The sequence below is a fragment of the Cyprinodon variegatus genome, unplaced genomic scaffold (assembly GCF_000732505.1).
Source record: "Cyprinodon variegatus isolate N-32 unplaced genomic scaffold, C_variegatus-1.0 Scaffold3119, whole genome shotgun sequence".
Lineage (NCBI taxonomy): Eukaryota > Metazoa > Chordata > Actinopteri > Cyprinodontiformes > Cyprinodontidae > Cyprinodon > Cyprinodon variegatus.
The window spans coordinates 1-7,589 of record NW_015153572.1 but is presented as its reverse complement, the minus strand read 5'-3'; the positions used below and the strand labels follow the sequence as shown (position 1 = coordinate 7,589).

Genomic DNA, 7,589 nt, shown 5'->3' with positions numbered 1-7,589 from the left:
GTCAGTTTTTATATGCCCTGTAACCTGATGCCGTGTGGCTTTCATCCTAATTGTCGCTGTTCGTGTGAGTGGCCAGATTTCCCCGCATAATGAAGGGAGGCAGGTTAAGTGTAGGATAGCTTTTCGGTTCACCCTTGAGACGATTGCCTGAAAGGAGTCGAGTGTTTTCATGTCAAAGTAATTGACATCAAAGCCGTTTCCTTCATCTTGCAGATTTTCCTCACCCTCTCCTCACTTTCTGTCTGGGTGTATTGATTTGTTTCCATTTGTTTTATTGTTCTGTTCAATCTTCCTGTTTCTCTGAGCTGAGTTTTCCCCCCCCTGTCTGTTGTTTTAGTTGGTATCATCAGAGACTCCAGCTGCAGAGCCTCCTGTTGCAGTGGTCCCCCCTGTGGAAACAGCCTCCCAGCCATCACCACCTCCGCCTCCCCTGCCTCCCCCGCCTGCAGAGAGGACCGGGGGGATTGGGGACTCCAGACCTCCCTCCTTTCAGTGAGCAAAGCACTTGTTTATTTTCACATAAACTCTGTCAGACGTAACCTGGATGCTGAATTTCAAGACCCTGAACTTAAGTTTAGTGTAAACTAGTTTTGCCCATTAATATACAGGGTTTCTGCAGGTCATTAAAAATCATTAAATTATTCTTTTTTAAATTAAGGCCTTAATTGGGATTACAAATAATTAAGTGTGATTGTCTTGGCATATAAAATGCTTTATTTTATCATTTTTTAAATATGTTAAGAAAGAAAATTTCACATATATTATATACACATATTCTTTAATTCTATTCTATTCTATATTCGAATATATTATATTGCAATATAAGCGAGGAACTGCTTCCGGTTGATCGTAAAGTTGTACGTTCAGAAAAGAAGCTTAAGGCGGGAAAAAAAAGCTAAAGTGGCTGGAAAACGAGGAATTCAGGACATGGCTGCAGCCTGTCGACGGTACAGGGTCATGGGTACTTGTTGATGTTATTAAAATTGTTTCTAAGAGCATTTAAAGCACTAAAGTATTCATTGCTGTATAAACCCCGATATATAAATCTCAGGTTGTCTGTATGAAGAATACAGCAGAACTTTATTGCTGATTGGATCGAAAAGCTTTGAAAGATTTCAGTTTCCTTTAAGGTCCACTTAACAAAACTTCTCAGTTTTTTTCTAGGCCGCTCCTAAAAGTAGGAATGATGAGATGTATTTGTTGAGGCCAAGCTAATGTGTGTTTTTACAAAGTCAGAGCATTGATTTAAAAAGTGAATTCTGTGAGCTTAGGCAGTGAGAAGTCTTCAAAGCTAATCCAAAGGGGGGAAATTAGAGTCAGAAATCCTCCAGAATAACCATTAGCTATTTGTTTGGTGGGGGGTCTGAATTTAATAAGCCTTTTCTGTCCCATTCTTACAAAGGTAGACATGATGTTAGCTAAACTTTGCTTTTAGGTCAGACTAGGATTGAAATTTCTGGTTTGTTGGAAAACAAAATAACTTTTCTTCCTACTGCTAAATGTTAAGGACCTCTGATCACATGATATTCTTAATCTACAGGGTTTAGTTTTATCATCCAAGCAAGAGCAGCTTCTGTAAATCCATGAGGTTTAAGGATGTGTAGAAGTATTCGGAGCATTTATGTGGAAGAACCTCAGATTCCCATTGAGATGTACGATAGAGGAGGGGGTGTGATCCTACAGAAGCCCAGCCCAGCTGCAGAGAAAAGGGGGAGTAAGAGAAGACATTGTCCACTAGCTACTGGGGGAATTAATCAGCAGTTAAATTCCCTGTTGCAGCTTTTCCTTCCTTTCTTTGTATTCGTGATTGTTCTGGAGTCCAGACAACAGTGAGCTTTACGCGGAATAAAAACCAGCTGAGGTGAATATAAGCAGATTTGCTTGTACGTCTCACATTCAGCCAGTCACATGATTATTGTTGAGCTGAAGGTTGGGATTAAACCGGATTTGCAGTGAAAAAGCACGTTAACTCTCTACAAAATGAACAGAAAAGCATTTACTGACTAAGCACTAAGCAAACCTTAGCCTGTCTACTGACTGTGTAAGAAAGACAGCTTTGGAGTGTCCCCCCCCCCGATGACTGTCATTGAAAGGTCTCGATTTGCAGCTGCTACAAGTGGTGGGTTTGTTAGTTCTGCTGTGGTTTGCATGGAACCACCATGTGACAAACAAAAGCTTCCATAACTAAAGCTTTATATTTAGCTGATGTACTGAATGAAAAACTATGTGCTGCTTTCTAATCATCCTCTTTGTTTTTCATCTTATTGTTTTGAAAGGACTGTGAGGTTGTAGACTTCATCAATTTTACCTTCATCAAATACTTTCATTCAATGGTTTGGCACTTTTGTTATATAATCAAACAATCTTCGGACTGTTATGTATTGTCCTTTGAACACATGTCTGACTAGCTGTGTCAAAGTGTGAATCAAGCTCAAGTAATGGTTAGACGGTTAACTCTGCACATATATGAAATAAATTCACAACAACTTCCTTTTAAATCTTTAAGGTATAGTACAGGATGTACTATACTTTTTCTTCTTTTCCTCCTAATTGTCAGTCATTCTGTTGATATGTTTACGTAATGACGTCCATACGTCCGCATTTTCACTTACTTGGTGAGTCTGACATAGAGGGATAATTGCAAATCTTTTGGAAAGTAAGCTTGTATGAGCGATGCAAACAGCAACTATTAAACAGCGAACACAAGGAGAAATGGGCTCTTGCACGCGTTGAATAGACAATCCCTCTCGGGAGCAGGTTCAGGGTTGTGCATGTGAATGTTTTTAAAGTGGAGGGGAGGGTCTTTTCAAAAATTCACGAAGATCCTCCACTATAACTTTTAAGATAAAAATCATTCAATTTAAAAAAAAATTTTGGTTAAAAACTTTTGACTAAACTACTGAAACTCAACTAAACTAAGTTATCGTGAACATGTTCCAAATCCATAATCAATAAAATAATGAAATAATGTCACAGTTAACAGCATAGATTTGTGTTTGAGAACCAAGGTTTATCTTGAAGAAATAGAAATGAGGTCAGATTACATTTAACCGATTTAGAGCAACTGGAATGTGTTTGAATCAATTCACAATACAAATTCAATAGGTAAATTAATTTTTTATTAAATTATTTACTTAATTGGAAATCAATAATCTGTTGGTCAATTTATTCTTAACTTTGTCTGATTGTCCCTGATGGAAAATATATGTTGGGGACCACCTAGCTTATTTAGTTAGGTCTGGTGAAGCAAGTTAGAAGCTAGCAGACATGTTGGGACTCCTTTTTTTCCTTCATAATTTGGTAATCAAATGCAATGGGCGTAAATATCAATGTGATATTAGTGTTTAAACCCTTAGTAAAAGAAAGTTTGCTTAAGCCTCATGAAGAATAGTTAAAAATATGAGCATGGGGAGCAATTTGTTCACCATTAGCTTCTTTTTTAGCTTTCTTTACATGACAGTAAAGACCTGAAATGATCACAGACTAGAGAGGAGTCTATGAATGCTTCAGACCGCAGACGCCGTAAAACTCTGACATATGTTTCTGATTTAGTACCATGTTTAGAAGAGAAACAAATCTTTTTTTTTTTTTTATCAAAAAAGTATACATGTATGTGTATTTGATTTGCACAATAGTTTTATAAATAATAATCTTGATTATGTGTCATGATTTTGACCCATAAATGGAGGAGGAGCCACTGCAGGGGAAACGGTAAACTCATGAGGAATGGATTTTATTTAGGGGTGTCCAAGTTGAGGGGTCTAAATACAACTACTTTCCAAATTTGTGTATTTGTGGGTGGAGGAAACATCCTGGAGGTGCCATGGTAAAACAGTCCTATCACTGAGCACAACAAACTGCAAATCTAACTGGTTTTTACTGGAACATTGGGACGTCGGGTGTGACATCATTCCTCCCCCCGACGTAATTTGGTTACAAAAACAATAATACAGAGCGATATCTAATGTGTAGCAACCATTTTATTTTATTTTTTTTATGATTTTTGTTATTTACCGTAGATTAAAGACAAACAAATAGGAGGAAGTCTTATTTCATGATGCAAAAAAAAACACACACTGAAGTGGAAGACAATGGCTCCTTCTTCACACTATGATGGAATTACCTCTCTGGGTTTAACATCCAGCACAACATTTGCCTTTGTGTCTGTATTGGGTTTCGTCTTCATTATAAAACAAATCGCTGCTTCTACCTGAGCCGCCGATGGATCTGCTGTTATGTGATCCTCTCTGAGAGACTCAAGCCACAGGAGATGAACACTTCAGTTTCAGACTGTTTCTGGATTCATTGTAATGTGATAAGATCATATCAGATGTTTGTATTAGAAGTGAAAAACCTCATTGAGGTGACAGGTAACCGGATCATTGGCTGTAACTAAAAGCTAACCATCAGGTGCGCTTTGTTTAAAGACGGGCTCATAATGTGTGGAGACAACTCCTCCAGGTTATAGTATAACCTAAAAAAAAAACAAAACAATGCTATAATAACCACAGAAAATAGTTTAAATATTGAGTTTCTGTGTGGCTCTTTGCAGTCCCAATGCTACGGGCAGCGTGGAGACGTTGGACGAGCAGACTGAAACCGAGTCTGTGGTTTCCTTCAGGAGGGAGAGGCCCCGGCACAGAGAGAACGTGGAGCAGCACGGTGAGAAACTGCACATCTCAGCGTTCGCAAAAACAGTCCATTATCACGGAGATTTATCCAGATTGGGCCTCCCTCCATCCTCCAAACACTGAGAGATACAATCAAGGAATGTTCTACTGTGGAATGTTTTCCACTCGCAAAAACAGAAACAAATAAAAAACTTGAGAATATTTTCTTTTTTTCTTCTGTTTATTTGAAGGCCCCCGCATGAACGGTCAGAGCCGCCTGGAGCGCCACCTGGCAGGATACGAAAGCTCCAGTACGGTGATGAGCAGCGAGCTGGAGACCACCAGTTTCTGTGACTCTGATGATGACGACACCATGAGCAGGTGAAGGATGGAGGCTTAACCTGGCTGCTTGTGGATATAATATTTCCTCTATGTAGTCAAACTGGTTTTACCTTTGCTTGCTTCACCGTATAATCTGTGAACTTTAGTTTTTAGTGAGGCAAATTCTGCATCTATTCCAGGACTGAGTATTAAAAATAGCCAATTCACTCATTCGGGTTCACTTACAGTTGGGATGTACCGATCAGATATTGATATCAGAAATCGGTCTGATATCTATGGAGGACCAACTCTGCCATATTTAAAAATAAATACAGAAATAAATAAATAAATAAATGCTCAATAAATAAATAAGCATACAATTAATTGCCACCAAAAATACAATAAACAAATAAATGTAAGTAGAAATTAAATTATACAGTGAAACATAAATGTATATAACTCTTAATTGGCTTCTTTAATTATTTGCCTCTGTAATATTTACCTTATTTATTTTTTTTTGTCCTTTATAATCTTCAACTTTATTTTTTAATTACTTATATTTTCAAGTATTTATTTATGTGCATGTTATATTATTTTTGTCTGTTTTATTCTTCTTTTGTATTTTTTTTACCCTAGTTATTTCTTCGCCGCTAAAAATATTTATATTGGAATGAAGGCTGGTTGATTAATCGATCGATTGTTCATGTGATTACAGTTTTTTAAGAACTCCTAGAAGGGGTGATTGTTTTAAAAAAAAAATGCAATATAAATAATTTATTTTGAACCTTAAAATGAGAAGAAAATTGATTAATGATTAATCTTTAGGAAATGTTTTTTTTATATTTTAAGCCGTATTACTGAACCCTAATCAAAATATATCGGCCTGCCTCTAAAATCTCTGATATTAGAAATCTTATAAAAACACTTCACCTCCATTCAATTTAATTTAAAGTTTATGTAACTCTGGTGAATGGGAAATGGGTCAGTTGTCCTCATACCTGATGTTATGTATTGTTCTCTTTTGGATAAATATCACTTCTTCAAGCCTTTTATAACTTTCAACACTTTAAAATAAGTAACAAATGTATTTCTGATCTAGGCGAATGAAGTTTAGCATTTTTTTTGTCACTATTTAAAAGGATTTCAGCAAAATGTTTATTTGTTGGAGAGAAGTTTCACACTCTGTCTAATTGGAGGTCAGGGAGGATCATGGGAAACCTTCCAAATGTGCTTCAAGTTAATGAGACCACAACTACAGGCTAAAGGCCAGAACACACCAAATCCAATTTTGAGTCTAATCCAACAGAAAATTGTCAGACGAGGTCATGGCGTTTGGCGCTCATTGAAAGACAATGGGGATTGTCACACCTGACATGATTTTTACGAAAAGGAGCTGTATAGGTCCCAATGAGATAGACCCCAGGTTTATTTTAGTCAGACTATGCAGCAATTCAGAATCAAGAGACGCGGTTACATAGTAAAAAACAATCCGCTTTGTGGGAAAAATACAAAATAAAATCTGTTAATCGCACGGGAGAAGAGTCAGTTTTAGAGTCGCGACATTGGGTATACAGTAAGCCGGAAAGACTTGTGCAAAAACAATGAATGAAACATTAAAAATATAATACTTTACCCATGATAGTTCAGGAGAACAGAAAATGGTTATAGTAGTGGTCCTTTTTGAGCCTCGCAGAAACAAGGAGGTTACAGAAAGCGCAGTTTATCAATCTCCTTAGAAAAAATTATTTCAGAAGTAGGAAAAACACTTATATAGTAAAATAGTGATCCTCTCTGAGCCTGACATAAATAAACTAACGAGAGGCAGAAAAATCAGATGAGAGCAGCGTATCTCTCACCTCTTTAAGAAACAAAGAAAAACTTCAATAAACTTCCCAGATTCACCTCTCTGCCTCAGTCAGCGTTAACGCTAGGTATATTCGCCAAAGTCTTGAATCAATTCGATTTTAATTAATAAAGTTCTAATTGATTAATTTCGATTCGATCTGTTTTTACAATAATGAAAGTGGTTTAACTGTGTTTCAAAATACTCATGTATTTGATTTTTTCCTATCGCGTTAAACACAAAGTGCAAACTTGTAAATCAGACAGTTTAAACTTGATATGTGAACAAAACTGTCTCACAAGTGCAAACTTGTTTGTGAAAAGTGGGAAAAACATGAAGCCTCACTCACTCAGACATGCATGAGCTGCATTATCTCCACTGCACAAACCATATGTAGCGTTGTCTGTAACAACTACAGGGTGTTTGCTGGTCAGCCCCCATTTGTTAATGTCTTCAGTCAACCTATTGGCTATATCTGCAGCTATCTGGCTTGAAGTGATCTTGAGTGCATCTTTCCTGCTCACTTGAATGTGAACGTCATGTACTAATCGATCACATTCCCTAGACATAGATTTTGCAAAAATGTAAAGGAATCGATTTTTTCACCCAGCCCTAGTCAGCATATATATAGTCAGCAATAAACGTCCCACAACGTTTATTGCTGTTTTTCTTTTCTAAAGATGTAGATCTCTGAATGTTTCTACTATAGGCACTTGAACATTTTCTGTCTGATCTGGTTTGAGATGCTGCACAGACTTGTCAAGTGGGGCTTTGCTTTATAGAATTCGGCAGTGTTGTTTTATTTATTTGTTTTA

The 7,589-nt window shown here is 37.0% G+C and overlaps 1 long non-coding RNA gene across 1 annotated transcript; it reads left to right on the top strand.

The window, feature by feature from the left end:
* Window positions 1-311: 311 nt before the first annotated feature.
* Window positions 312-4,993, top strand: LOC107081150. Its single transcript, XR_001481037.1, has 3 exons — window positions 312-492; window positions 4,553-4,662; window positions 4,862-4,993. It is a non-coding gene; the product is annotated as an uncharacterized LOC107081150 (long non-coding RNA).
* Window positions 4,994-7,589: the final 2,596 nt, after the last annotated feature.